Source organism: Apodemus sylvaticus, chromosome 15 (genome assembly GCF_947179515.1).
Source record: "Apodemus sylvaticus chromosome 15, mApoSyl1.1, whole genome shotgun sequence".
Classification (NCBI taxonomy): Eukaryota; Metazoa; Chordata; class Mammalia; order Rodentia; family Muridae; genus Apodemus; species Apodemus sylvaticus.
In genome coordinates, this window is record NC_067486.1 from 88215079 (window position 1) to 88236470 (window position 21392).

A 21392-nucleotide genomic window follows, 5' to 3' on the forward strand; every position below is an offset into this window, starting at 1 on the left:
AGAAGTAGTGTCACAGACACCTAGGCAATATTTTCATGTGACCCCATATAAGTACTTGAGACACTTCCTGAGTCAGTTCTTTATAGAGATTCAATGTTGAGATGATGGACTTTACTGGAGTCTTGGATGCCAAGAGACAAAACATCCTTGGCAATCTTTCAGTAACGAGAGCTTCTGATATCTTACTAATATGTGGCTTAAAGGGAAAAACCACTAAATTTTGACTCATTTGGGGGGAGTACCGTCATAGAGATAGGGGAAAGGGAAGGGAGCACGGGATTTGTAGAAGGGAAACATAGAAAGGGGATAACATTTGAAATGTAAATAAAGAAAACAACCAATTGAAAATTTACAAATGTGAGTGCTTCTATGGAGCATGAATTAAAAAATATACTAGGTAGAAGAGTAAGACAAATTTTGTTAAACAATACATTTTTATCAAATACTATGCAACTGTTGTCCAAGGGACATTGTCTATAAAATATAAAATTTCAGGATGAATTTAAATCTATTAAACCAGAAAGAATTTTAAAATATGTATGTCCCATTCAATATTTGTGTCTTAAATACACTAATTTTGTTTTGCTTCTGCTTATCTGAATTTCAAATTTAATTAAGCATCATGTAGGTTCTTTCTTTTATTAGATATTTTTTTATTTACATTTCAAATGTTATTTCTTTCCAGGTCTCTCCCTCAGAAACTCCTATCCCATCCCCCTTCCCCCTGCTTCTATGAGGGTGCTCCCCCCATCCACCAACCTCCCCGCCCTGGCATTCTCCTACACAGGGGCATGGGATTCTTTTTAATTTTTTGTATTTGTTAAGTTCATTCTCATAGAATGCAATGTTAATTCTGTCCCACATAAAATAGCTAGTAAAGGTGGGATCCTTAAAATCATTTGCATATTTTAAAACTTTCAGTCATCAAGTGTCAAAGGTAGAAATTACACCATGACATTTTTTTCCACAATGTCATTGTTTGTCTTAAAGTGCTTTTTTACGCCATTAGTAGAAGAATCAGTATTTTTTGTTGATAAAATGTTGGATAGAATGCTAAAGGGTCTAAACAAGTCATATTTTCAAACACGTGACAATAATACTTGCGACACAAGAGGTCATGTATTATTTTTAGTTCTTTGTTTTCTATTTTTGTTTATATAAATTGAAGGAGGAGAATTTAGTCAGGTTTACAGTTGTAGGAGATCATTCCATCATAATCATGGTAAGATATATAAGAAGATATAGCAGGAAGAAGGGTAGGGATGGTCCAAGAACAGAAAGCCAGATGGTCATATTACAACCTCACGCCTAACTATCCAGCCTCCTTCAAAGGCTGGGTATTAGAAGAGGCTGGGTCATCAGTCCTTCAAAGCAACACTGCTAGGACTTCACACAGCCATGAATGACCATCCTCTGTCTCTAGATTCTTTAAAGTAAAAGCAAAATGGAGTTTATTCACAGTTAAAGTGATGAAAGTTACAGCCATTAACGCTATTAGTTACTATTTTCCCCTTTGAAGAACTAACCAGCCTCCTTGACTATCAAGGACACTATGGCATTTAGATATAGGATGAACAATGTTATTGTCTACCAGTATGTAGATTTTTCTGAACACATCAATCAAAGGGAAAGGTAGCATTTAATTTCATTCGTCTTCCTACCCAGAAAACTGCACTGTTCTAAATATTGTGTCAAAAGAGAAAGCAACACTCTCTTTGACTTCTACATCATAACTTCAAACATATTCTCTCAACACATTCACAAGCCTAGGGCTCATTTACAGTCTCTTGTGACACTTGCCCTGATGCTTTAGCACCATGTAGCATTTTTGTGGAGCAGGGTATTTGAAGAGGCTGGGTCATCAGTCCTTCAAAGCAACACTGCTAGGACTTCACACAGCCATGAATGACCATCCTCTGTCTCTAGATTCTTTAAAGTAAAAGCAAAATGGAATTTATTCACAGTTAAAGTGATGAAAGTTGCAGCCATTAAATCCATTAGTTACTATTTTCTCCTTTGAAAATGAATGGCTATTAATAAAGAAGATGTATTACAGAGCTTCTGCCTTCAGGGCCTTGCCCTGCACCATGTTGCTTATCCTGTAGACTTTTTCAGGGGACAAGAAGAGAATACTGTTCTATTTTTAATTTTAAACTTTTAAGCAGAAGGCCATCAAGAATAAGCTGCTCAGTAAACATTTGGTCTTGAGTCTTAGCATTTCTCTTCGCTCAGCAAACACGATCACAAATGTTAAAGGGGAGAGAAAACCAACGCCAACAGCATGTGTGCTTTACCAAGCGATGCCTCTGACAAGAATATATTTAGAATTTTTCTAAAATACTAAATATATTCTTCTCTGATGCATTTGAGGAAAGAAATATAAACATAGCTAAATGACAGGGCAGACAGACTTAAGCAAGAACTTTCTCGGTGTCTAGGCACAAGTTCAAGGGTCAGCTCTATTATTTACTGGTTATGTGACCTTGCACACACTGCCTGCATGCTATAAATTATCATGAGTTCCATAAAACCAAAGAAAATAATAATGTTGGCTTACATAATTGTTTTTATATTTCTCAAATCCTTGCAGTGCATCTTGAGAGATTTAGTGTGTGCTATCGTAGGGATGAAAGTTATTTTTAATATGAGAATCTGACATTTGTTATAAGTCATTAGAATTAAAATGAAGCCTGTGTTAACATATTTTATTATGAGAATATATGCATGTAAGGAACCTGGGGTGGAAGATTTGGTTTTCAGGAAAAACAAATGTTTTATTGTGGATATCTTTCCAGATTTGATAGTCTGTATTCTTAGCAAGAAATTCCATTGTCAGTTTATTGAATCTTATTTAACTCATTTATTTTTTCTTATCATTTAAAACATATTTATTTTATCTCTACTACTATGTGTTTGACATAAGCATGATACAGAGAAGAGATCATGGAAAAGGGTATGGAAACACAGTAAGGGAAGAGAGAAAGAATGTCAACTTGTAGTTCCTTGTTAGCTTACATGAACAATATATTTTATCCATTACATTTTATTTGTGTCACTTTCATTCTGCTCGCAGTATGAAGAGACAAGGTTAATATAGTTTCCAGCAAAGACCTGACAGCTATTCTGTTGATTAGCTTGGTGTTACATTTGAGCAGCACTCCTGCAGCCCAGAATGGTGAAGGATGACTTAGCTGAAAAGAACAGGCAATGCTCCCTGCAGAGGAAAGGGCAGGGATTCCGAAGAAAACAGTGTGCAGTCACTACTCGAATATATATGCACTGGTAAATGCTCTGGAAAGTGCTACATTAGAGTACAACTCCCTAAAAAGAAAATGATCTTTCCCCTCTATAATAAAGCCTGAAGGAGTAGCACAGCAGAAGCTAATCTTACAGTGCACTTCAGTTTGGATGCTGTGTTCTTCAGGACTAGCTGTACTGATGCAATGAATGAGATGGGTTACATTGTAAAATAACACTCTTCACAAAATGCACCAAATTTCCTTTGAAAGAAATATACCCTCTCTCAAGAACTCAGTGACCAAAGTTAACCTCATGTAGCATCCCTCCATTCTGTGGAAAGTTGAACATTTTTATAAACCCTAGAAGTTCTAAGGAAGTTGAAAAAGGCAGAGCAGCACAATACAAGTGTCTGTTGGATGAAAAAATATGTCGAGACTTTCTATTTTACGCTTCCTAAAATCTTTGGTTTATACTATGCATTTCAAAATGTGTATTGTTATTTAAACAAAATATTTTGAATTTGTGTTATTACCATTACACATATAATTCTACAACTTAAGGGTTTTTGTTTAACACTATGGGAATATTCTATCCACCTATCTTTCTATCTATCTATCTATCTATCTATCTATCTATCTATCTATCTATCTATCTATGTATCTATCTATCTATCTATCTATCTATCTATCTAGATATCCACATTCATTTATATTGTACTTATTTAATCTGTACCAAAACATTGTGACATCTGACATACTAATTATGAATGTTTATGTCATCAATATTTTGCAATTTAAAGTTATATTTAATATGATTGCTTATGATTATGAGTAAAAATATTTTAAAAAGAAATGCACGTAGATAAATTGTAGATTAAACCTAAGTGGTCTTTTCAGTTGTAGTGGATACTAGTGAATTTCATCTTTCCATTCTTCCAATTATGTATATGTCAGGAAGAAGTGAAAGGGAAACTTGGTCACTGTTTTCTTATCCCCCATTTGAATACTTTCTGATTAAATGGAACTAATCATGTTTTCTTCATCCATCGATGTATATTTAGACTATTTACCATAGATTCCTTGTGGGACAAACTGAGTGATAGACATATATATGCAGGTGGCTTTTTATTATTTACATTCTGAAATCATTTCCATTGCTTTTTTCCAGAACTACAATAACTGGATCATAGATGGCTAATAATTACAATGAAGACTTAAAAAGTGGAGAAGAGTAAATAAGAGATATTTAACTAATTATCTGGATAGATACTTTAGCAAGATATTGTGCAAATGGGAAAAAACCCACAGGACAAATGCTTAGCTCAATGCACCATTAGAAAACTAAATGCTCACCTAATAATGAGATACACTAGATTTGTATGATGGTGGCTAAAGCATCAACAGTGCAATAGCCAATAGACCTGAGGAGGCAGAGAAAGAGTAAATGGTTTTCTTTATGAGTAGAGAAAGAAAAAAAGAAATCCTCAGCGGTTTCTTATCAATACTATGCAGTCTTCATACATGACACACAACTGGATCTTTAAGCACTTACTCCAAAGAATCATATGCATGCAAAAATCTGGCAAGACTATATCATTATACTTATCTATAATTCTCCTAACTTTGGAACAACAAAAATATTTTCAATTGGTGAGCAGACAAATTACCTGGCATATTATATTAAATAATATTACACCACACCCGTAGTGAGCAACCAAGTAGTAAAACAAAGACAGATCTGTATGCTCACTGCTAAAAGAAAGGAGCCATCAGGAAATCCAAATTAATAAATAATTCCAGCTCTATGACATTCTTAAAAGAGGTTAAAGAATGGATGCCTGCATTTTGATGAATCAATGAACTTTTGTTCAAAACCATGAAGTCATGCTGTATTACATTGTAGGAATATATGTAAACACAGAGACACACATAACGTAAAAAATGAACTCTAGAGACCAGGAAGACCATGCCTGAGAAAAACTTTGCCCTGGATTACAGGACTTGGTTTACAGAATAAGCCTGAAACAACCCATAGTCAGGCACCATAGGGCCTGGGTGGACAGCACACAGATGAGGTGACCCGTGCCCAGTGCATAGACAGGGCATAACACTCCCGAGATGATGCCAGACACCTAGATGCCTGGGTGCCACTAAACTGAACAAGTAAGGAGTGGAGAGATGGAGAAGCGGGAGATGCAGAAAGGTGTATGTATGCACAATGAAGGGGGTTAGGGCTAGAGACTCAAAGTGAGGAACAGCCTAAGTGAGTGGCCAGCAGTGCCAAAGGGGGCCATGGTGAAGTCCTGCGCCGTGCTGCCACAGAAGGCCATATTTGGGTCCATGACCCTGCAGCAATGAGGTTCCATTACCTCTAAAGTTCAGCAGATGTCTATGGTTTGGGCTGCTACCTGGAGCCAAATTGATGTCTGAGGACTATACAAAGCTGATCCCATCTTTCTGGGTATGGTACTATCCCCAAGGCAGGACAGCAGAAGAGCTGAGCCTGCCCCTCATAAAGGAAGCACAGTAGAGCTGGCCCTGGTTGCTAGGGATGCAGGCAAACTGGCCCTGAGGGTGTGAGCACAGGAGAGCTGGCTTTGCCACTCTTCTGCCTTGCAGTGGCAACGGCGGCGAGGAAGAGATACTTTCCCCCTCTTATTCCTTGCCACCTACTGCAAACAGAAGAGCTGGTCCTACCCCGTCATAGGCTGCCCTACTTGGGCAAGCAGGTACTTCACCTGCCTTGGGAAGCATAGTAGAGATGATTCTTGATGGCAGGGATGCTGGTGAGCTGGGGGACTGAGCACAGGGGAGCTGGCCCTGCAACTTTTCTGCAGTGTTGTAGCTTGGATTAGGAAAACAATTCATCCCTACCTGATCCTTCTTCACCCAAGGAAGCCTAGAGAGCTGGCCCAACTCTTAAGAGAGAAGACCCTGTACCTCCTTTGGCCAGGACAGTAGATCTATCCCTAGTGTTACGGGTGGCAGGTGAGCCAGTACCAAGAACAAGAGAGCAGCAAAGTTCTCCCAGCCCCTTGCTGGCTGTACCACTCAGAAGAGGAGGTCCTGTACCTTGCCTGGGTTCAATTGAGCCACCCTGAGCGTATGAGAGCAGGGAACTGGCTCTGCCTTTTGCTCAGCAGCATAAAATGAGCTAGAGAGCTCACCCTGTTATTGTGGATGAGGAAGAGCTGTCAACCTGACCAACTCAGCTACAATCCAGGCCCAGATCCAGGGTTTTGAGTTGGCCCACCTGAACATCTACTCCATATATGAATTGCTAGAGGGTGCAAAAGGGGCTTATCCTAGAGATCTGAAGCAGGATGATCTCCATAACACAGGATAACAACAAGATACTTGAGAGAAATCCTGGTGAGGACCTAATATCGACAGTGTAGCAGGAGACAGAGACCTCAAATCAACCCATGTTTCATTACAATGAACATTTGCAAGCAAAGAATTGTGGACAAAGGGGTAACTGTATACCACACTGTCACACACTACAGCTTCCAGAATGAAATATTGTCTTCCTCTGTGCAGAAGTTGCTAGGATGGGGAGTAGGTGTGAAGGGAAAGGGAAATGAATGGGATAAGGGTGCATGGTGTGAAATAAAAAAATAAAAAAAAAAAAAGATTTTAAAAAATGAACTCCTGCATGCAAGATGGTTTTCAGTTGCTAGAAATAGATTAAGATAACAGATGTGCTAATTATCCATATTTTATTATTACATAATATAACATTTACATGGGCAAAACGAACCCCCTACGCCATTGATAATTACAATTAGTATATGCTAATTAAAAATTTTAAAATCAGTTTAGGGTTGTAGTTCAGTGGTAAATATGTAGATATGTAAATATTCAGTATGTACCCAGTGGTACAGTGCATTGAATTCAATCTAGAGCACTATATATATGTAAATGTATACATCTGTCTACATGTAAATATATATATATATATATATGTTCATATAAATGTTTATATGTGTGAATATACATATATAAGTATAAAAATGTATGTGAATGTTTATGTATATATACATGCATGTATATATGTCTATATATGTATATCTGCATATTGTATATTTATGTATATGTATATATTTGTGTATGTGTGTATATGTGTATATATGTATATGTTTATATGTGTTCATGTGTGTATGTGTATATATGTATATATGTAGGTAGCTATATATGTATGTATGTATTCATGTATGTATATATGTATGCATATCTGTATGTAAGTATATATGTATGTATATGTGTATGCCTGAGTATGTATATATCATGTAATATTTATGAAGTATATATTTTTAAATATTGTATATACTGTATATGATATATAATATATAACTTATAAAATAGTGTCTATAATATAAAACATTAATTACATATAGAACATATATAGTAAACATATATAATGCTTATACACATATACATATGTGTTTGTGTTATATTTTGAACCCAATGCCTTATACCACTATGTACATAATTTACCACTGAGGTACATCCCTAACCTGATACTATAATTTATAATTTTTAGCATAAAGTAATTGTATCTATTAATGGAGTAGATTGTGATATTTTTCTCTGTCATATATATATATGTGACATATATATACACATATATATATATGTAAAAGTCAACTTATCATACTTGTTTACTAATTTTAAATAAGACACTAAACTAATGTGGAACACTACCAATGCCAGAGCCTATATCTGGATTTCTGTGCTTAGTGAGTACATATTTTCTCATAAATGTTAGAGTGTTCTAAAACTAATATGCACTAATTCAAAAGAGAATGATTATATGTGTACCATGATCTATGAATATTACACATTTGAATATAAATATCAAAATAAAGATTACTGTTTTATACAATGAATATATGTTAATACAAAATTTATACAAACTTGGGAAAGGGTTTGATTGAAAATAATAATTTTTTTTTCATTAAACCAAAACCAAGAAGTTGATGGATATGAGGAGGTTTATATTTTTGGCAATATATAACCCCACACCACTACCACCACCCGCAAACACCTGGATTTTATGTACCCTACCTGCTATTTTCTGGTGTTGTCCTTTTGTTTTTACTTCTGAAGTCTTCTTTCCACCTAGTATCCAGTGCACAACCATATAAGCAACCAGCTCAGTCATTAGACACTCAATAAAAGATGTTTCCCTAAATGAATTGTCAAACTACCCTCTAAATCCTTGGGTTTTGGCATACTTATTGATAAAAGTATTGAATTACCCATGACTTGGGTTTATAATTGAAGCAGTCCATTTATTTTTGAGTGATTCATGCTTCAAATAAGAAATCCTTTCAAGGTTTAACTTTTCATAACTTTTTATGTAAGTTTCTTCATACAACACCTTTTGACTATATTTCTCTGGCCCATACATGTCCTAAGATAAAACTCTGGGAATAAGGGCAGCAACAGAATACTAGGCACAAGACAGAAATGGTGCAGGAACTAAGACTCTGGTAGAAACACTGTCAGGATGATTGAGGATAGAAATACAGAATACTCAAGAAGACATGATTATTTGATTGAATTGTATAAATCACAATAAAATTTCACCTTAAGGTTTAATTTGTGCCAAGTTCATCTCATTTGGAAGAAGCCTGTATAAACAGTTCTATCTGCATGTTCTCAAAAAAAATCTATAACAATTGGCATAAACAGTTGTGGACAAAGATAAACATGATAGTTGCAGTTTTGAGCATTTATTATTTGACAAAAATCCAGTATGATTAAAAACTTATTTAATCTCTTTAGCCAGACCTCTCTGTCCTGTGAAGTATATGACATTTTTAGCCTTAGGTTCCCAAATTGTAAACCATGCACAGAGACATTATTAGCAATGTTTCAGACTTTGTACACATCTGAGCAGAGCCAGGAACACTCACATTTGTGTTTGAGTTACTCCAAAGTCCTCAATAGTAATAACTAGGTTGAAAGGAAAAAATGAGCAAGGTAAGAAATGGAATATCCTGGAAGATAGTAAATACAGTGAGGTGGACTCCAGCATCTACCAGAGAGAATATTAGCAAGTGTAGATTCTGGGAAGAGGAGATCTTCAAATGGAAACCCAAACAATGTAAATGTCTTAAGAGGCCATTAGGCATAAAGCAATTGGTTGACATTGACATTACAAGTTTATATATAAAGAAACACATATTTTTCTCTGTCAGAAACCATAAAGTCATTTTTCTGTTACCATATCTAAGCCCGTCTTCTAAATAAGGGGGAAATAATGAGATTCCATAAAAGAACAGCTGTTTAGAATTAATTCATGCACATGCTATCTTGAAAGTAGAAAAAATCATGGAAAGAGTGCTCTGAGCAAAGTTGTACAATTACCCTTTACATGTAAAAGTAATTTTACTTTTTTTTTTTTTTTTTTTTTTTTTTGCACAACGTGAGCACATTTGATCTTGTGGCAGAGATGTAAGCTGAAAAAGAAACTAATTAAAAACAAAAAGGTTGCTCAGGGTTGAGACTTTAGTGCTCCACCCAACCACGCAAGTCAAACTTGAACTGCTGGAATCCTGTTAAACTCTCTGTGCTCATTGCCTTTCAAGGGAAACCATAATTTTAATTCTTGAAATGAATTCATGTACGGTTTCTTGATATTAAAAAAAGCTCCAGCGGCTAGATATTTTAAAATCAGTGCATTATTTTATCACACAAAAGAAGGGTTACCTTCATTAGTTTAGGTGGAAAATTTCTCAATAACCATAATGATGAATCATTTCTCTCATCTGAGAGATTGAAAAAAAAAATATTTTAAAGGTGGGTGCTGTAATTTTACAGGAAAACAAGAGATCTTTTTAAATGATAATTCCAGCTTATTATCATTTGAACAGCCTTTCTAACAACTAAGAAAAAATGTATCTTCATCTCCTTTTTCATAAATTTACTGTTGCCAACACTATGTCTATACATTTAAATAGGATAAAATTTCTTAAGTGATAACTGAATACTGCAATCTTGTGACTTCAATATAAAATATCTCCAGAAATTAAAAATGAGTTGTGGCTTGCCTTTTAGAGGTGTCCCACAAATTTCCAGCTTTGTGTTTGGTTTTACTGAAGTGGAAAGCAAATTTAAGATTAAATGGGGAAGAAAAATAATAATAGAGTTATGAGAAAAAGATCAAAGAAACATTCTTGAATACTAGTCTATTAAGGGGGCAGAGAAACAGTGAAATGTAAAGTCTTTATATTTGGGTATCATTTTTTTAAAATTTATTGATATATTTATTTACATTTCAAATGATTTCCCCTTTTCTGGACCCCCACTCCCCGAAAGCCCCATCAGTCCCCTTCCCTCCCCCTGTTTTCCCACCCAACCCTTCCCACTTCCCTCTTCTGATTTTGCTCTATACTGTTTCACTGAGTCTTTCCAGAACAAGGGGCCACTCCTCCATTCTTCTTGTACCTCATTTGATGTGTGAATTATGTTTTGGGTATTCCAGTTTTCTAGGTTAATATCCACTTATTAGTGAGTGCATACCATGATTCATCTTTTGAGTCTGGGTTACCTCACTTAGTATGATGTTCTCCAGCTCCATCCATTTGCCTAAGAATTTAATGAATTCATTGTTTCTAATGGCTGAATAGTATTCCATTGTGTAGATATACCACATTTTTTGCATCCACTCTTCTATTGAGGGATACCTGGGTTCTTTCCAACTTCTGACAATTATAAATAGGGCTGCTATGAACATAGTGGAACATGTATCCTTATTACATGGTGGGGAATCCTCTGGGTATATGCCCAGGAGTGGTATAGCAGGATCTTCTGGAAGTGAGGTGCCCAGTTTTCTGAGGAACCGCCAGACTGATTTCCAGAGTGGTTGTACCAATTTGCAACCCTACCAGCAGTGGAGGAGTGTTCCTCATTCTCCACATCCTGGCCAACACTTGCTGTCTCCTGAATTTTTAATCTTAGCCATTCTGACTGGTGTAAGGTGAAATCTCAGGGTTCTTTTGATTTGCATTTCCCTAATGACTAATGAAGTTGAGCATTTTTTAAGATGTTTCTCCGCCATCCGAAGTTCTTCAGGTGAGAATTCTTTGTTTAACTCTGTACCCCATTAGAAGTTAGTAAGAATGGAATAATTCCAAACCATCAGGCTTAGTTAAGACTATAGTGGATGAACGCTGCTAAAATACAGACCAGGACATCAATGGAGGGAAAAGTCATAGGTCTAGCTTTAAGACATGCTCACAAGTTCAATAGTCAATGCTGTTAACTGAATTATTCTGTTCTTAATAAATTTCTAAAGAAAAATTGAAGCTGTAAAATGTTTGCCATGATTTTCCACTGTTCTTGGCCTAAAACATTCTTTTTTCATTTTTTTAACGTTTTCTTTTTTATTATTCTTTATTGACATCTCAAATGATTTCCCCTTTTCTGGCTCCCCACTCCCCAAAAGTCCCATAAGCCCTCTTTACTCCCCCTGTTCCCCCATCTACTCCTTCCCACTTCCCTGTTCATATATTCCCCTACACTGCTGCACTGAGTCTTTCCAGAATCAGGAGCCACTCCTCTGTTCTTCTTGGATATCATTTAATATGTGGATTATGTCTTGGGTATTCAAAGTTGTGATCCACAAAGAGTCATAACTGCTGAGAATTCTGTTTCTTTAAATGTTAGGTAACTGAATTTGCATGAAAACTATGGATTAGAGTGTGAAGATGACCTCAGAGGGAGCAGATAAGTTCAGCTAATTCCTTCATGAGAGGGGAGATAACTTCACCAGCTATTTCCATCTTTCTTTAGTGGATTTTTTAAATTAAGATTGGAATTCTCTGAGAAAAATAATATAAGCATAAACTTATTTTAGGACATGTGGTCATAATTGTCTTTGAGTGATGAAATAAATTCATTCTTATTTTACATTTTTTGGACATTTGGAGAGAGAATTTTAATTTCAGCTCTTCTCCACATTTTAAAGATTTGAAGTGGTGGCCATAAATGTATTCAAATATCCAAATGTCCACGAGTACAGATATGCATCTAACGTAATCACTTGTAAACTTCTACCCAATTGTTTTGTTTGTTTTTATCAATAATTTATGTTCTATTCATTTAATGTGCATAACAAAACCCAGGGAAATATTTAATGTAATTAAAATGTATTAAGAATGGAGCAGACATACTAAACTGGGAGAAAGGGGATAGCTGACAATATCAAGAGTGGTGAGCTTGCAAACAATTCAGAAATTTAATGTAATGGAGACTAAAGCGTAAGTGATGGCTGTGAGCATCTGCCCTGTATTTGTCTCTGGCAGAGCCATATCAGGCTCCTGTAAGCAAGCACTTCCCAGCATACTCAATAGCATGCGGGTTTGGCAACGGTTTATGGGATGGATCACCAACCATTGGACTGAGTGTGGGGGTCACCGATGGAGGAGTTGGAGAAAGGGCTGAAGAAGCTGAAGGAGTTTGAAGCCCCATGGGGAGAGCAACAGTGTCAACCAGCCGTAGACCCCCACAGCTCCCAGAGACTGGACCACCAACTAAAGAACAAACATGGAGGGACCCATGACTCCTGCCTCACATGTGGCAGAGGATGGCCTTGTTGGACTGATGTGGAAGGAGTGGTCCTTGGGCCTGAGGTGGTTCCGTGCCCTATTATAAGGGAATGCCAGGGTGTGAAGATAGGAGTGGGTGGGTGGGGGAGCACCCTCACAGAAGCAGGGGGAGGGGTGGGGGAGCGGTTTCTGAAGGGGAGACCTGGAAAGAGGATAACATCTGAAATGTAAATAAGGAAAATATCCAATAAAAAATCTGGCTTTCAAGTAATGTTTAACAACATAAAAACATAAAAATGTTAATAAGGAATGATACAATAAAATACGTGACAAAAACCTAAAAAAAATATGATAGCAATTAGTGTATACGACACCTTTGTGGTATCATCTAATGAAGAAGCAGTTATAAAACTCTGTGATCCACATTTCTGTTGTGCAGGAAAACCCCAAACACCAAGCAAGAGCTTGTACAGGACATGTTGATGACATTGTGGATTTTAAGAGTCCACACCATGAAAGGTCCTAATGTTAATTGAAATTGAATGAATGGATAGATTTCATTAGCAAAGGGAAATAGAGTAGAAAGTTATGGATGATTGGGGATGGCTGGAATGGGGACCAAGTGGAGAGGGAGAAGACTGTTTTATGGGAGGGAATATACCCACACTGAGACAGCTAAAATCAAGGGATATTTGAGCAATAGTATGGAAACTTAATTGAGTAGAAACTTCCCAAAATAAGCATATATGAAGTAATCTAAGAGAAATTGCCAAATAATGGGGAAGACAGAGTTCCAATTGCCCATCTCTTATCACCAAACAAAGCTTCCAGTACCAGGCTTGGGTGACATCTAATTGAGTTTTTGTCCTAAGGGACTGCACTGTAATGCCCAAACCACCCAGAGTATTGACAAGACTAGAGATCACTCTACAAAAACTGAAAGCAAGGCCAATTCCTGTCGACAACTGCAACTTCACTGAACATGAAGATATCGAGCTGGTGCCTCCCTGGCATTTTCCTCTCCATCTTTCAGGATGGTTATTACAGAAACGTACTATGCATACTATCAAACAGGAAATGTAAATAGCATGCCAGCCACAAAACATTTACCTAAAGTGGTGCACTGCCTGCAATACACACTGGAGTAATAGTGACACAAAGGCAGTAGGAGTAAGCAACAAATCACTAATCTGACTTATGGCCTACTCTGTGTGATAGAACCCATGCCTCCCACTGCTTTTTTGGACAAGAACCTGAAATTAGACAGCCCGTGGACCTAGAGTAAAAACAAATAATACTTGTCTAAAAATTTTAAAAAAGCAATAATATAATTATTTTAATGGTATTCAGCTATAATCCTAGATCTGTGCCTTATTCAGCCATCAGCAAAGAAACTGTCTCCTGTGTCCTCCATGTACTAGATGGTAATTAACAGGGAGACCCACAACTGGACAATGTGCAGAACATGAGAAACTCTGGAGTATTCAGCACTAAATGGGTTATCTTAAGCAAACCTTCCCCTCGCCAGGCCCAGGAATCTATGCTGAAGTGAAGGTTGTTAGATTATAAAGGCTAGAGGTAGTTTAGGTTTTAGACTGGGACAGTGGAAAGACTACCCACTGACAAACTTATATGTTAACTCTAAGAGGAAGGGTTTATTATAAATGAATTCCTGAAAGTCAGGCTTTTCTGAAGTTGAATGTTTTTGCCAATGGGATTCTTATAGTTAAACACCTACATTCCTTATGCATGGTTTTATTCTAAATAATCAACAATATTTTGTTTTGTTATATATTATGTGCATATATTACACTACTAAGAAAATATATTTACATATAATCACATATTTTCTTAGAAAATTTTCCCATTGGCACATTAATATTAAACCATTAAAATGTAAGAAATATATAACAGAACTTATTTATATTTTATTGCCTTCTTTTTATTTTTTTTCTATTTACTTCTTTTACATTCTTTGCACTATCCTCTTTTCTTTATATTTAGGGAAAGGCAGAGAAAAAGGTTCTGAACTTTTGAGTATCAAGCTATTTACAATCTTTAATAACTGAAAAATGGAAAACTCTAATATGGCTTTTTGGCAAGTTTATGGATAGTTGCAAGGCTTGTTTTAAATGGTAGCGTTGACCCATAAGTTCTTTTGATGCTCATCATGCTTGAAAATAAACAAGGAGTGTCATGAACAACAAACATTATTTATCCTTCAAACAAAGGACAAAGTGGCTTTGAGTGTGTGTGTTCGGCAGGGGTGGCTGAGAAGTCCAACCATTGATATCCTATCTTGTGATCAAGGTCAGCAGTGAATTATCTTCCAATGTTATGTGCCTGGAGCAGCTTCAAATGGGAAATAGCAAGGGTCAGATGCACTTCTCCCCCTGGAGGTTCTCTACCTCAAGGGACCCTGCCATGCATTATTACTAGCACACATTCACAGGTGAGAATCAGAGGCTGCCTAGCAATAAGGAACAGGAACAAAAGAATATTTTGTATTTAACCCTATCACTCCCTTCGACGTCTCTCTCTTTCTCTCTCTCTCTCTCTCTCTCTCTCTATATATATATATATATATATATATATATATAACATATTATTAAACATATTATGAATTTTAAATTAACTTTTAATAAGCAATATGTTTGTACTCTGTGACCTTGCATTTTGTATAAAGGCCAATATGGACTTTTTATTTCCATGAAACTAAAGATTCTAATGTCTGCTAACGTTAACTTTGATCTTAGGTACAATATTTTACAATATCAAACAAGACTCTAAGAAAATGCCATGTGACTCTCAGGTATGCACCCCAAAATAAAATGACCCTTCCAGACATCAGTTACCTGTTTTAAGAAATGTTTCATCTGGCCCATTAGTCAGCTTTCTGGCTTGAAACAAGATGACAATGGTTTTAGAGTTTTTTAATACTCAAAAATGATAATTTTAAAATGATGTACAGAGTTAAACTTTGTATTGACTCAAACATAAGCAACTAATTTTTTCCTTAGTGAAAGCTTTACAGTTCATATTATGAACTTTGTTGACATAGCCCAGAGCCCTGCAACATGGCATTTGGACATTTCATAAAACATACAAAACTGAGAATTGCCTTTGTGCCTTCTTCCCTATCCCTGGATCCAGGTTATAAAAGTTAAGAAAGATTTTCTAACTAGTTCCTAATGAGATACTAAGACCAACATTTAGCAGTTTGTTCACACCTTGCCTTGGCACACAGAAGACACAAATAAGTGTGCCTTACTAATTGTCCCAGGTAAAAATCATTGGATTTTTTCAAACATACCTCCCTACGAATATCAACCTTTTCAGCAAATCTGGCCTTAAAATAGGCACATTTACTACTTCTTGATAGATAACATCATAAAAAGTAATCTTGTATTCATTTTTTTTTTTACTGGAGTGGCATATTCTTAAACTTAGCAAATTGTGAGATATGTTTCTTCTTTTATAAAGGCATTTGGCGAATTCTTTTAAATCTTAGGATAGTAAACACACAAATAATCCTAGACCAAATAATTTTAATCACTCCATTAAACATTTAAATGTTATCTATTTTAGAACTGAAGTGTGATTATTCACTCTCTAGTTTACTATTGCTCTTATCAGGAATAGTTAAGGCATTGCCTAGCTGGTGATTTATACCAATAGTTTAAAAACACCATTTATTTGCGTAAGATGTCTGTAATTTTCAGAGTAAAGTCATTAGATTAGAGTGTTCTGGGCTGGCAAAGGAATGAGGGCCTCTTGGGAATGAGCCAATGTGTAGCAGTTGTCAGCTTTTTGACATAAATGCTTTCTCGTGGATCACTCCAGGCTACTGACACAACAGGTGTGAGCATGTGAACACAGAAATACAACACTTCTTGGGTCACCAGTTTATCACGGATTAAATCTCAGCTCTTCTACATGAGTTCTGTTATGTGGGGAGATTTATTTAAATGCTTTCTGTTTGTGGTGATAGGTCATGGATTTAGTAGAGTTTGCTCCTTTGTGTTCGTGGTATGTGTGTCTGTGTTTCTGTGAATGAGCTGTGTGTATATTTGTGTGTGTGTGTGTGTGTGTGTGTGTGTGTGTTTGACTGTGTTTATGCTCTGTGTGTGTGTGTTTGTGCTGTGTGTCTGCTTATATGTCTGTACTGTGTGTGCATGTGTGTCTCTGTGTTTCTGCTGTGCTGTGTGTGTAGGTGTTTGGGCCATGTGTATGTGTCTGTTTTTGTGTCTGTGTTTGTGCTGTGTGTATGTGTATGTCTGTGTTTATGCTGTGCTGTGTGTGGTTGTATGTTATATAGGTATACATGGGTGTACTTCCCCATGCATGCAAGTATGGACTCCAGTGATTAACACTGAATATCTTTTCCTATTGATAGTCATGTTATCTTTTGAGACATTGTCTTACTCTGAACCTGGAGCTAATAATTTTGGCTAAACTGGCTTGCCAACAGCCCATGGCATCTGTTCATGTCCATTATCTACACACTTAGAGTGTGTACATGTTTGTGGTCTAAGCTCAAGTCCAAATCTTTACTCACTGAGAAACTTTCACCTTTGTCCTACAATTTTGTTTTGAATTATCTGAAAAGTAAAGTCCTCTTTTTGAAAGAAAAAGTTCTTTTATCTCTGAGCAATTACTCAATTATTAGTGTCTTGTTTATTTCTTTAAATATTCCTGCATTTTAGCTATATGATTACTGAAAAGTAATATTCTAGAAGGTAACAAATACCTAAACAAAGATTAAACATATTATTATTTTTCTATCTTTTATCATTTGAATTTTATTTATAAATTTGTTAGTTTTCATTTACCAATACAAAAATCAATTTTATATAAAGAATTGAAGGAAAAAGATTCGGTATAAAAGCATTTTCAATAGCAAGTTATCATATTGAAAATAAAAGGTTCTTATTTATTAGAAAAACTATAAGTATTTTAAAAATAATACATAGCATTTTAGATAATGTTCATCAAATTATCCTGTAAATAACCAGCTGTGATTTAAAAATGTAACACCAAGAATATGTTCCTATGATATTACATTTTGGCAATAAATGAGAAACATTAAAATAGTATCAGTATTTTAGACTTAATGTAAGATCCCCAACTTACAAAAGAGAAAATAATATTAATGTCTAAAAATAAAAATATAATGAAAGAAATTATGTTAGCTATCTTTAATATACGATACAAAGACACAATAATAATTTTAAAAAAACCAGACATACAGATCAACAGAACAAAAAGTCTGTTGACTTTCAAAATATGTCTTGAACATATTGTAGGGAGAATGCATAAGGTTTTTCATTTAATGTTGCTTGAAAATCAATTATCCCATCAAGAAGATTAAAGCTAGTTCCTTATCTCTCATAGCTTATTATGTCAAGTAAATATGGATTTAGTATACTACATATATTATCATAAACTATTAGAAAAAACATATAGAAAGTTCTCAAGATACTTGAATGGATAGAATTTTGGAAGCAGTTAACCACACAACACAGGACAAAAACTTAAAAATATTCAAGTGTGATTATGTGATACAAATAGATTTCTGTAGAGCAAAGAAAGCAATAATTGGAGTGCAAACAGAAAATGTTTGCATAATATATTGCTGACAAATGGCTAAGATATAGAATAAAAAAGAATTAAAGAATTAAAAAATGTAACCCCCCCAATAACTTAATTTAAAAAGCATGTAATAAAAGAAGACAGACATATGACCAGTGAGTGTGCAAAAACCCTTCATCCCTTCAGCATCTCAAAAACCAGGGAAGTTAAAAACAAAGCCACAATGGGATGCCATCTCACTACATCTCACTACAATGACTATCATCAAAGCAACAAAAGAGAAAGTTTGTCAAAATGTGAAGAAAAATGCAAATCTTGTACCTTGACACTGAGACTGAAAAGTTAATTAATAACAACCATTGTGGGAAACAGTATGGCTTTAAGCTTAGATTACCATATGAAAATGCAGTCCCTCTACAGGGTGCATATCCAGAGAAAATGAAATCTGTATATTAAAGAAACTCTTTTATCACCTCTGCTGGCTATTTCTAAGATGACCAGACATAAGTGAGAGTTATCTGAAAAGAGGAATGTCCAATTGAGAAAATGCTTCCATTAGAACCATTTGTAAGACTTGGCTCATTTTTAATGAGTGATTAATTGGGGATGGCTCAGGCCATTGTGGATGGGGTCATTCCTGGGCAGGAGATCCTGGTTTCTGTAAGAAAGCAAGCTGAGCAAACCACTGGGAGCAAACCAGTAAGCATCAATCCTCCATGGCTTCTGAATCAGCTCTCCCAGGTTCTGGCACTGTTTGAGTTCATGTCCTGAATTCATTCAGTGATAGACTTCAACTCCCCAGGTTGCTATTGGTCATGGAATACTGTTGCAGCAATTGTCATGGTATATTGTCAAGACAATAATAACCCAAATTAAGTCACCACCCATATTTATAATTACACAATTTACAAAGGCTGAGAAATGGAAATGATCTAAATGTCTTACCTTTGAGGAATGGATACAGAAAATTTGGTACACACATACAAGTGATTACTGTTCAGGTACATATGATATATCTTTTCATTTGTGTCAGGTTTAATATAACTGAAAATCATTGTTAACTTGAAAATAACTGAGCACAGAAAGGCAAGTACATCAAGATCTCATATATTTAGAAAGAACCCAGGTATCCCTCAACAGAAGAGTGGATGCAAAAAATGTGGTATGTATACACAATGGAGACAGATATATATAGAACATTCTATCCTAAAACAAAAGAATATACCTTTTTCTCTGCACCTCATGGTACCTTCTCCAAAATCGACCATATAATTGGTCACAAGACAGACCTCAACAAATATAAGAAGATAGAACTAATCCCATGCCTCCTATCTGATCACTATGGAGTAAAAGTGGTCTTCAATAGCAACAGAAACAACAGAAAACCCACATACACGTGGAAACTGAACAATACTCTACTCAATGATCTCATAGCATTTTGACAGTGCATGGATGCCAAAAGCTAGGAAGAACAGGGAGAAATGGACTGAGATGGGAAAAGGCTGATAAATTGCGAGGAAGAAACAGTTGAAAGGGACCAGAGATCCTGCTGTGCTATTACATTTAGAGATAACATATGCAGCTAAAGCTAGGGGCAAATGGCCACAATCCCACCTGTTTAAGAAGCTAAGGCAAAAAGATTATGAGTTCAAGGCAAAAGACTAAGGAATGACTTAAAGATCAGTTAGCAAATCTTTGTCCAGAAAACCTAAACAATAAAATGACTGCTTAGGATACAGCAAAGTTGAGTGCCTAATGTGGGACCTCAGGAACATGTCCTGATATAGAAAGAAAGAATCTTCACTTGGTGACACTTTAGTATGTCCAATTTCAGTTATAAATCAGTTCTAAAAATGGAACCATGCTGAACACATTTTACTTTTGTTTTACTTTCCCTGTAAAATTAATGTATATCTAAACAAACACTTTCAAAATTGATTATAGGTCTAAAATCCTATTTCCAAAGAATTTAAGTAAAATGAGTAAGAATACAGCTGGTGTTAGACTACTCTGAAAACATTAAATCCAGAAGGTAGCTGAGAAGCAGCCCAGAGAGTTTCATTACAGAGATGAGTCCACCTAAGTGAGGCATTCCTTCTGCTTAAAGTGAAGTGAGAGTAGGAAGTTTAAGTGTATTAAATTACTTTAAGAGAAGAATAATAGAGCAACGTAATAAAGAAAGGATATCTTGATTTGATCTTGGGTTTGGGTTTACATTAGAAAATATTTGCTTATAACTAAATCTGGATGAGTTTCATGTATATAGAATTACCATATTTGCAAGTATAAAGGTCATTTTTGCATAATAACTACACTTTAGCTTCAGAAACAGACTCTTGTCATTTAGAGATAGATCCTATGTGGATTTGCTGAGTTGCTTCCACATTCTGAAATGGGAAATAATCTTATCAGCTGAGGGTCATTTTGATGAGATCAAGCATTTTTATATACTAATTCTAATAAATAACATTGTTTTGTGTCAATAGTAATTTATTTTCTGGAAGAGATCCAAGATTTTATGCTCACTACTTAGACTCATGATGTTGCATTTGTCTTCCTCTTGTCTTTTCTTTGCTCATGCCTCACATATCTGACTTTTGAAAGGAGTGGAGACTGAGGATAAAACCATTCAGAGACTGCCCTATCTAGGGATCCATCCCATAAAGAGTTACAAAACCCAAACACTATTGTGGATGCCAACATGTGCTTGCTGAAAAGAGCCTGATATAGCTGTCACCTGGGAGGCTCTGCTAATGCATGACAACTACAGAGAGGGACAGTCTCAGCTAACCATTGAACTGAGCACAGGGTCCCCAATGGAGGAGCTAGAGAAAGGAACCACAGAGCTGAAGGGGTTTGCAACACCATAGGGGGAACAACAATATGAACCAACCAGTACCCTCCAGAGCTCCTAGGGACTAAACCACTAACAAAAGAGTATGCATGGAGGGACCCATGACTCCAGGTGCATGTGAGCAGAGGATGGGCTTGTTGGACATCAAAG